We start from the raw sequence: 9,474 nt of genomic DNA, 5'->3' as shown, positions 1-9,474 counted from the left end.
ACATTTCATCATTTAATTGCACTATTAGGTCCGAGTACACAGTTATCGTCCCTAGTGTGGGCAGTGTGTTACTTGCCAATTTTTTTTTATACCCCTTCAAAATTTATTTTTTCATGATTATGCCTCAAATAGCAAGTAGGGGGGTTAAATTACATTGTTAAAAAATTTGGGTCATAAATTTGAAAGTCAAGTAGTGATTTGGTCCAGCTAAAAAAGGTGAAAAATGTCATTTTGGTAGCTGTTAAAAGATTTTAAGGCCCCCTTATCATAAAATTGTCCATATTTTGAGTTAGAGGTGATGAAATTTTCTATAAATTTTATATAATTTGTCCCAAAATCAGTACAACACACTGTAAAAATATTATTGGGAAAGCGCAGGTGGGATTTTTTCAATATTCATTTATTGTCTAAAAGTAATGCACTACGAAATAACTGTGGTCTCGGACCATGAGGTGGCAAAATTTACAATAAAATAAAATATATAATATTGTGATGGAAATTGTGATTTCCATCACAACAATGAGTAAAATTAACTTATTTGATCTTCTTATATTAAATTTATAATGTGTACATTTAGATTTTGTTTTATTTTATATTTATAGAAAGTCGTCCCGCGAGTAGACAATAATGCAAAAGATCGAAACAATCACAATGGAACATCAACAACTACTCACATTCTGAATTGACAAAAAATAAGAAATAAAAAAATACCAGTAAGAGCATTGCATCCAGACAAGAATGAAGGTTTTTGAATGGTAAACTAATATAATGTTTTGATTCCATACTAAAATTCCTATCATCAAAATCAGCAGAGATATAGAGAAGGGAGATATATCGCATAAAATTGCTTACCGCGTAAAATTGCAATTTATTGATACATATTTATATACAATATAAAAAGGGTTTCACAAAGTACATTACAATTGAATTTAACACAATCCAAAGTGTAGCTTGAACATGAAGCAAATGTCAATTAAGTACAAACAGAGGAATACAAAGGAGACATGCATTAACTACTTATGCTTCAAAAAAGACAATGAAAACAATGTTTACGCCTTCGTTGTATTTTGTTTTCCAGAAACGGAACGAGACACATTGTCCAATATCAAAACCAGCTTTAAGTTTATATATACTTGCCGACAAACATTGTTTGCAGTTTATTGAACAGTCGAAAAGTCGTTACTAAAATCAATTGTGATAAAACACTGTACGAAAAGATAGACGATACTACGGTGGTAAACAAATAAGCAGCTCTGGCAGTAAATGGCATTGCTGGTAAAACCTGCAAGAAAATTTCACAGCGCGTACACTAAAACTGATTTAAATTTGACGGTAAAAGTTCCGTTACTCTAGTAGGCAAAGAAAACATTGTAAATCGAAAGGGAGCTACCCCAAAAAAGCGACAGTATGTCAGACCGGCGGTTTTCTCGTGAATTGTTTTACATTTGTAATTTCGGGAACTTTTATAGTTGTACGTAAAAATAATGATTTATCCCTACTTAAACAATATATTGATATATTATACATTCGTTATTCTTTTGATGATTTAGAAAAGGGTTTTGTAGAACATTTGGTAGAACCAGCAAGCAATATAGCATTCGTTTAAATCATATTTATGGGATTTTGTCATGCAGGACAGTGAAGGAAATACAGTTCTTAAACTTTGGTTAAACTTCCAAAAGAAAACACAGATATATGATTGTCCAGAATATCCTCTTTGATAAGTGTCTAGGGAGTAAAACTAATTCTTGGTTTCAAATTCCAATACTATTTTTTGTATTGTATTCAATTTTTGTCTGCCAGACAAAAACATATTTATTATAAAGGTAGGGCAGGAATTTGGTAACATTAAGTTCTTTGTAGCATGAGTGGGACTATAATTATGTTGTCTTAATTCTGCTTTGTATCAACGGGCCTGAAGCCTTTCGTTTATTCAGATGTAGTTTTACGTTGTACCAATTGTCTTGGATAGTCTTGAATGTATTGTTAGTTGCTTTTGTAACGTGCAGTTGCAAATATTCCATGCGTGTTAAGGACAGGACGAGATAGTCTTGAAATTAATCAGTTTTGATTTTTTTAAGTTGTATTTTTCGTTCGTTTATGGATTAACGCTCAGAATAGTATCTCGCTATAGTTGGCACATTTCGTAGAAAAGTGTTGTTGATAATATTAAGGTCACCTTTTTATTATTGCCAATCAGATCATTTATGAATGGGGAACTTGCAAAAAATCAATCAGAAAGTCTAGACTTGAAGCTTTCAATATCGAATCAGACTTGAAGCTTTCAATATCGAAACCCTGCAACGGTTTGCAGTACATGTTAGTCGCTATATGTGTTGTACCAATAAAAGAAAATTGTAACCTGCTTTATAGTGGTGAGATATTTTTGTATTATAAGATGAAGAATATTGCCCCCATGTCATTGACATCAAACCTTGTTGTCAAAAGAAAAATTTAAAACAGATCAGGTCTTTGTTACGCTAAAAATACACTGAAGAATATGTGATGTATACTGACGATGTCCTTGATTGAGGCTACTTCGAGGAGCAGAGTTTAAAACATTTACCATATGTATTAAGAAATTATGGCATTGGCAATCATACCATATCTCCCTTTTCACAAGAAAGGCAACATGTATTAACAATTTTGCACAAATTTATATAATTAGGTCGGCAGTAATGTGCTCCTTAACAGTAACCATTGTTATAAAAACATTACACAGAAAACTGAAGGTTGTACAAGGTGAACCATGGCAAGTGAAAAAGGTTTTGTTTTTTTCGTCACCACAATAAAGGTAGATGATACCAAGGGGCAATCTTAACCATAATCGAAGGGGACAAACTAGGGCCCAAGAAAAAATACAACACAATAGCCAACAACACTTTGCACAGAAAACTTCAACTTCAGTTACTCAAATCACACTGACAAATAGTGGTAAGCAATTCCAGCATAGCCAAAAGATACCTTTTTTGTTTATTCTGTTTTTATTTATTTTTTGATTTATTATTTCATATATCAGCCTTCAATGAGCGAACGTACTGAGTATATAATACTTAACAATAGGAAAATTGTACGCTATAACCGTTTGTTGTACAGTGTAATTTGTTTTATTTAGGATTAAATTTCTTTAAAACAGTGTTCCTTTTTTTATTTCTTTATGATCTAATGAAAGAAAAAAATTATTAATTGGAACTTATTACTTACTTCATTAAATCATTTAATCCACATCCGAAATTTAGGGGATTTGAAATTTCTCTTATGAACTATAGAATTCTAATGTGAAATATGTTGGTCTATATGAATTCGGTAGTCAGAAATTTATATATAAAAAAAAACACTTTTAGTGAAAATAAATGGCATGTATGTTTCTCAATTTACATGGACTCGTGTTTATCAATCAAAATACAAGGAGAACTGGTATGATTGCCAACGCAAAAAAGTTAGGCAGTCGGGCAGTTTGTTTAGTTTAAACATATTTATTTATAGTGGATTGGGAAACAAGTTTTGCAACTTATATTAATCCCTTTCCACTTTGAGGATGCGAGTGCAGCCTTGTAGCGGCATTAGCCTGCTCTTTTTCGAAATCTACAAGGGTGTCTTTAACGTGCAAGAGATATTGCTCTCTCTTCGTGCCATTGATACAACGTTGGTGGTTTAGGAATGAAACGAATTGTCGTAGGTTTTGTTTCGAAAAAAAAAACAAAGATCTGAAAAACAAGGCAGTTACCGAAAATGATTGCTTGTCTGCTTATAGAATACAAATCCACTGTCAGAACCAACTCACAGACTAGTGGAGTGATAACAATTAAACACCGAATTTCTGTATGAGATGTTATTTTCACTTTCAAATAACGGATGGTATCAGAAAGGATCTCAGTCAACAAACTATACAGAAAGACAATGCCAAACAAAGTTGAGTGTACGTACATGTAATAATGAAATTGAGAAAGTTTTTATAACATACAACAGCAATTTAACCGTAACAATAGACATCGATTGGAAAACGGATTAAGGTTTTTGAAATTATACATGTCCGGGACAAGAATTGATAAAATCAAATATTAAAAGATTATCACTCTTCGATAAAAACTAAACGGATTACAGTAATACAATATAATATGTTATTAAAGTCTCACCTTCAACAAACAAATGTATAATACATTAATTGAAATAAATTGCAAATTTACACAAGCCATTTATATATAATTACAAGACTATAATCTACACATATATATGAAACAAGTTATGAAAGACATTTAAAAAGATGAATGGAAAAGAGCGAAAAATATCTACATGTATATAAAATCTACGACGTCTTTTCTAAAAGTCTCTGCAGATTTTGCACGCAAACGCATGTTGATTACTCTCCCAAGAATCACGGATAGCTTATATTGACTAGAAAAATTATTATAACCATCAAAATTTGAATTATTAATGCAAGTGGTGAGACTTTGATAACATATTAAATCTGACTCTAATATAAGATACATAGGGCTTAGCCTAAATAAGTACATGCTCTTCGTTCTAATTAATTATTACGAAATTCGGACAACAAAAACAAGTTCTTTTTTATACTCGTTAATGTTAGTTTCTTCCATTATCGATACTGATTGGGTTCATCCCACAACTAAACTTGGCGTACAGTTTCTGTATGACGTTGGCATGTTCAACTCGTGTCATGATTTAGTCTGAATGAGTTTTTAAACTGTCTGTAAATTTTAATCAAGTTTTAGTTTTATTTGGTAATATAATAGTCATTTACCACAGAATGACAGATAATTTTCTTTTATGTCCTAAACCTGTTTTCAACTTGTCTCTATAATATCGTTCTAAATTACCACTTTTTCAATTTGTCTCTGATTTTAAAATTCCAGTTTTTGTCATTTGAAATGGCAAGGAAGAAATGAACTAGCTTGCGTAATTTTTCATGATGCATTTTTCACATGTTTTTGAAACAGGTAGTGAATTAAAAGTAAAATGAAATAAAAGAAAGTGCAAGACGTTTTAGGCATCAAATATAGAAAGTTCGTATGTCCGATATAATAAAACACACCGTCAGATATGAATGCATTTTTTTTTTTCTGTCTCGCTATTATTTTAAAAAGTACACCCCTGGAAAAAAGCAGATTTAAAAAAAATAGCTCCAACATTAGAATAAGAATGTTAGAAACTTTGTATATACTAAATCAAAACTCTAAATATAGTTGAATGAAAACATATTTTGAAATATTGAATGGTCTTGCGTATGTACAAAGAAAAGTAACTCAAATTTATGTATGGAGTCATTGGCATTGCAACTTTTTTTTTATATTATTTGAAAACACCAAATTGATGATGCGTAATTTTAAAAAGCTTGTAATTTTATAGATTTATTTATATTTCATCTCCTCATTTATCTCAGGTTGCGCTCGCCTTGAGTACAGAGATCGTACGTTCTATCACTGGCAAGGTAAAATCAAGGTTATGTCGATAACAGCATATAATGAAATGGAATCCAACAAGGAGTCAACAGACAATAATGGCGATTTGCCTTATTCTGAAATCTTACATCTTACTTGTTTGGTAATCTTTTGTATCAACGGTTTCTCTGTAACTTTGATAGTTTTTAAGGTAATAACCAAAAGCTTCAACACCAGCACAGAACAATCTCTTGCAGGTTCTCCCATTCTCGTGCTTGAAAACTATTTTAGCTGTAATTACTGTCAACAACTAACTTCAACTTTAATATTTGATAAGTTTGACATTGCTACATGTATTTGATTATATTCGGCATCGGTATCAAAAGACTTGTCTGGCAGGTGTCTTGTTACGTTTCCATATAAACTTTTATTGATTTTTTTCTTGCTCTCTGAGCTGCGAGTTTGCGTCGTAGACGGAAATACTGGTAAACTAGTATCTTTATAGAGGAGAGCTTTAATAGCCTACTGTACGGTAAACATTTCTTTGACTGTTTAATATATAAAAATAAAGATGTGGTATGATTGCCAATGAGACAACTATTCACAAGAGTTCAAATGACCAAATGACATAAATTAATATTTACAGTACAGGTAACAATAGCCTCCAACACCGAAAAAAGTCATATAGCATAGTCAGCTATAAAGGGCCTTAACAGGTGAAATGTACAACAATTCAAACGAGAAAACTAACGACCTAATTTACGTTCAAAATATTGGACAAAAACCTGGGACAGTGTCTCAACAGAATAATACAAGAGCTGAAAAAAATATAAACAAACAAATCATATGACCAACAGTAACACACAATAACTACTTATATACCTGTACATCATCCTGACTTGGTACAGGCTATTCATAATGTGGCGGGGTCCAACATGTTAGCGGACACCCAATCCTCCCCTTACGTAGGATAGTGGTGAAACAGTTAAATATAAGAACAAACTATAAAAGTCTTAACTTAAACTCATCAGATGGATACAAATAGAAAAAAACAAATCTAACAAAAACTCAGAGTGGACGTTGCCAGGTACTTGTACATCTCAACAACAAAAAACAAATCTGAGAATACTCGCAGTTACCGACAGCTAATTCAAAGCGAATAACTACTAATAAAAGAAATCATGCATCCAAAACTAAAGGCCATATGTTGTCCTTCATTTAAAATAACTCTGGGGCCGTGTCATCGAAGATGTCTTCGGACAAAGATATGTCCTAAGATAATCGTAAGAGATTTGTTTTGCTCTATGCCGTGTTATCGAAAAGATTTGATCTAGGAGATGATTAAATTTTGGTCCCAACTTTAGGTTAGTTGACCGTTATGGAATATAAAAAAGATGTGGTATGATTGCCAATGAGACAACTATCCAAAAAAGACCTAAATGACACAGACATTAACAACTATAGGTCACCGTACGGCCTTCAACAATGAGCAAAGCCCATACCGCATAGTCAGCTATAAGACCCCGATAAGACAATGTAAAACAATTCAAACGAGAAAACTAACGGCCTTATTTATGTAAAAAAAATGAACAAAAAACAAATATGTAACACATAAACAAAGGACAACCACTGAATATACAGGCTCCTGACTTGGGACAGTCACATACATAAATAATGTGGCGGGGTTAAACATGTTAGCGGGATCCCAACCCTCCCCCTAACCTGGGACAGTGGTATAACAGTACAACATAAGAACGAACTATAATAATCAGTTGAAAAAGACTTAACTCATCAGATGGACAAAAATATAAGTGGACGTGGCCGGGTACTTATACATTCAGACACAAAAAGACACAATGAACAGATCTGAGAGTACTCGCAGTTATCTGACAGCTAGTTCAAAGCCACTAACAACTAATAAAAAAATCATGCATCTAAGACTAAATAACCGTTTCACAGATTATATCGGATATGTTCCTTACGTCGTAACTACCATCCCCTTCCCTTTCATGAATGTGACCTACCGAATTAGACTATTTACCGGATTTGTTATGACATGTGCAACACGACAGGTGCCACATGTGGAGCAGGATCTGCTCATTCTTCCGGAGCACATGAGATCACCCTAAGTTTTTGGTGGGGTTCGTGTTGCTTATAATTTTCTATGTTGTGTCATGTGTTCTATTGTTTGTCTTTTTTCATTTTTTACCATGGCGTTATTCGTCAGTTTATTTCCGATTTTTGAGTTTGACTGTCCCACTGGTATTTTTCGTCCCTCTTTTAGGCCTACTCATAAACTGGCTTAGGATAGTCTTAAGACCATTTTCACTTTTATGATGTCCTAGCCCATAAACAAACATGGCTGTCGTCATCATGCACTTGCGAAGGCGACAAAATATTCGAAAGAATAGAATCATCAGAAACTATAACAACCCTTTAGGTTATTTGGATGACTTTGACATTATACGGCACACAAGTATCGTTTTTCCTGTTCATTGATAAATTATCTGTATAGACCAACAATGATATCCCGTGCTTTTCCTGTATCGCTGCAAGTGATAGTTAAGTTTTTATGCAACAGCGAGCTTTCAGCTAGTAGTGCAGATGTTCAATATGTTTCGAAGTAGTTACTACTGTAATCACTAGTCAGTCAACACTGAAGTTGTGGGTTCGAACCCCGCTCGCCTGGGTGCACTCGACTCTAATCTTAATTGACAAGGATAGTCATTTTTACTATTGAAAGTCGGTGGTAAGGACTACGATAGGTCATATTTGCACAGATTATCTTAGGATAACTACGATGTTCAGTCTGAGATATATCATTAAAAGTAAAATCCCAAAAATACTGAACTCCAAGGAAAATTCAAAACGGAAAGTCCCAAGTCAAATCAAATGGCGAAATCTAAAGCTCAACCACATAAAACGAATGGATAACAGCTGTCATATTCTTGACTCGGTACAGGCTTTTTCTTGTGTAGAAAATAGTGGAGAAACCTGGTTTGATAATTAGCTAAACCTCTAATTTATATGTCAGCCGCATCAAGTTTCATTATCTTGACAACGCTGTGTAAATCAAACAGACAGAATACTATTAGGTTTTATGTCAAAAATAGAGGTAGAGCAGTAAACATTGTGTTGTTATCTTTATCACTATCAAAACGAACAAATATTTAACAAGAAGCATACAAATGCATATAGACAAAGCACATAAGGAAAAGTGAGAGACACGAATACAAAAAAATACAATGAGCACAATAACGGGATGACGGAATGTATAAGTACAGAGCCACGGTATTTGCAGCAAAGAAACATTGAAAGACATATAAACAAAGTACAGAAGCTAAAACGAAAGACAAGATTACAAAAACTACTATTGAACAATGACGGGATGTACAAGTACAGAGCCACGTCAAACGGGTACCACCAGAAAAAAAAACTATCGATACAGTTAAAGTAATATAAGTACATATCAATATTATTAAAAATTAATGTTTAAATAATATGTACTATGATATATCGTTAGACAGAACTTAGGATACTTTCGATGACACGGCCCCTGGTGAATAGTTACTGCTGTCTCATTAGCAATATTTACCACATCTCATTTCTATATGTATTCATCCTATTTAATATAACAAACGTCAGATCAGTCAGCTCATCTATACACACTCATTTTGTTTGTTGGTAATAAAAGTGTAGTTAAGACTTATGTACATGCATACATTCAGATTAAAACAGATTATGTAAGTTCATAAAATATGTTTACAAATACGTGGATCCTGGTTAATGTGCCTAATGATTATAAATATTATTGCACAATTTCTTTAAAAAAAAATCACATTATTTGATCCTAGTATGTATCCGAAAGGATTATAAAATAAAATCAAATTAGGCGAAATCAGTTGGTTACGAAATGACGTTTAATCATAATTAAAATCATTAATAATTCAGGAAAATTTATTTAAATTACCTTGGGATATTGGCTCTACGTGATAAACGATGAAAGTAATTCATTAAACAGATAACTTTTTTATTGATTATAATGATTAAGAAGTAAAATTATATTCTTGACTTG

The sequence above is a fragment of the Mytilus galloprovincialis genome, chromosome 4 (assembly GCF_965363235.1).
Source record: "Mytilus galloprovincialis chromosome 4, xbMytGall1.hap1.1, whole genome shotgun sequence".
Classification (NCBI taxonomy): domain Eukaryota; kingdom Metazoa; phylum Mollusca; class Bivalvia; order Mytilida; family Mytilidae; genus Mytilus; species Mytilus galloprovincialis.
Note: the sequence above shows the minus strand (reverse complement) of the source record.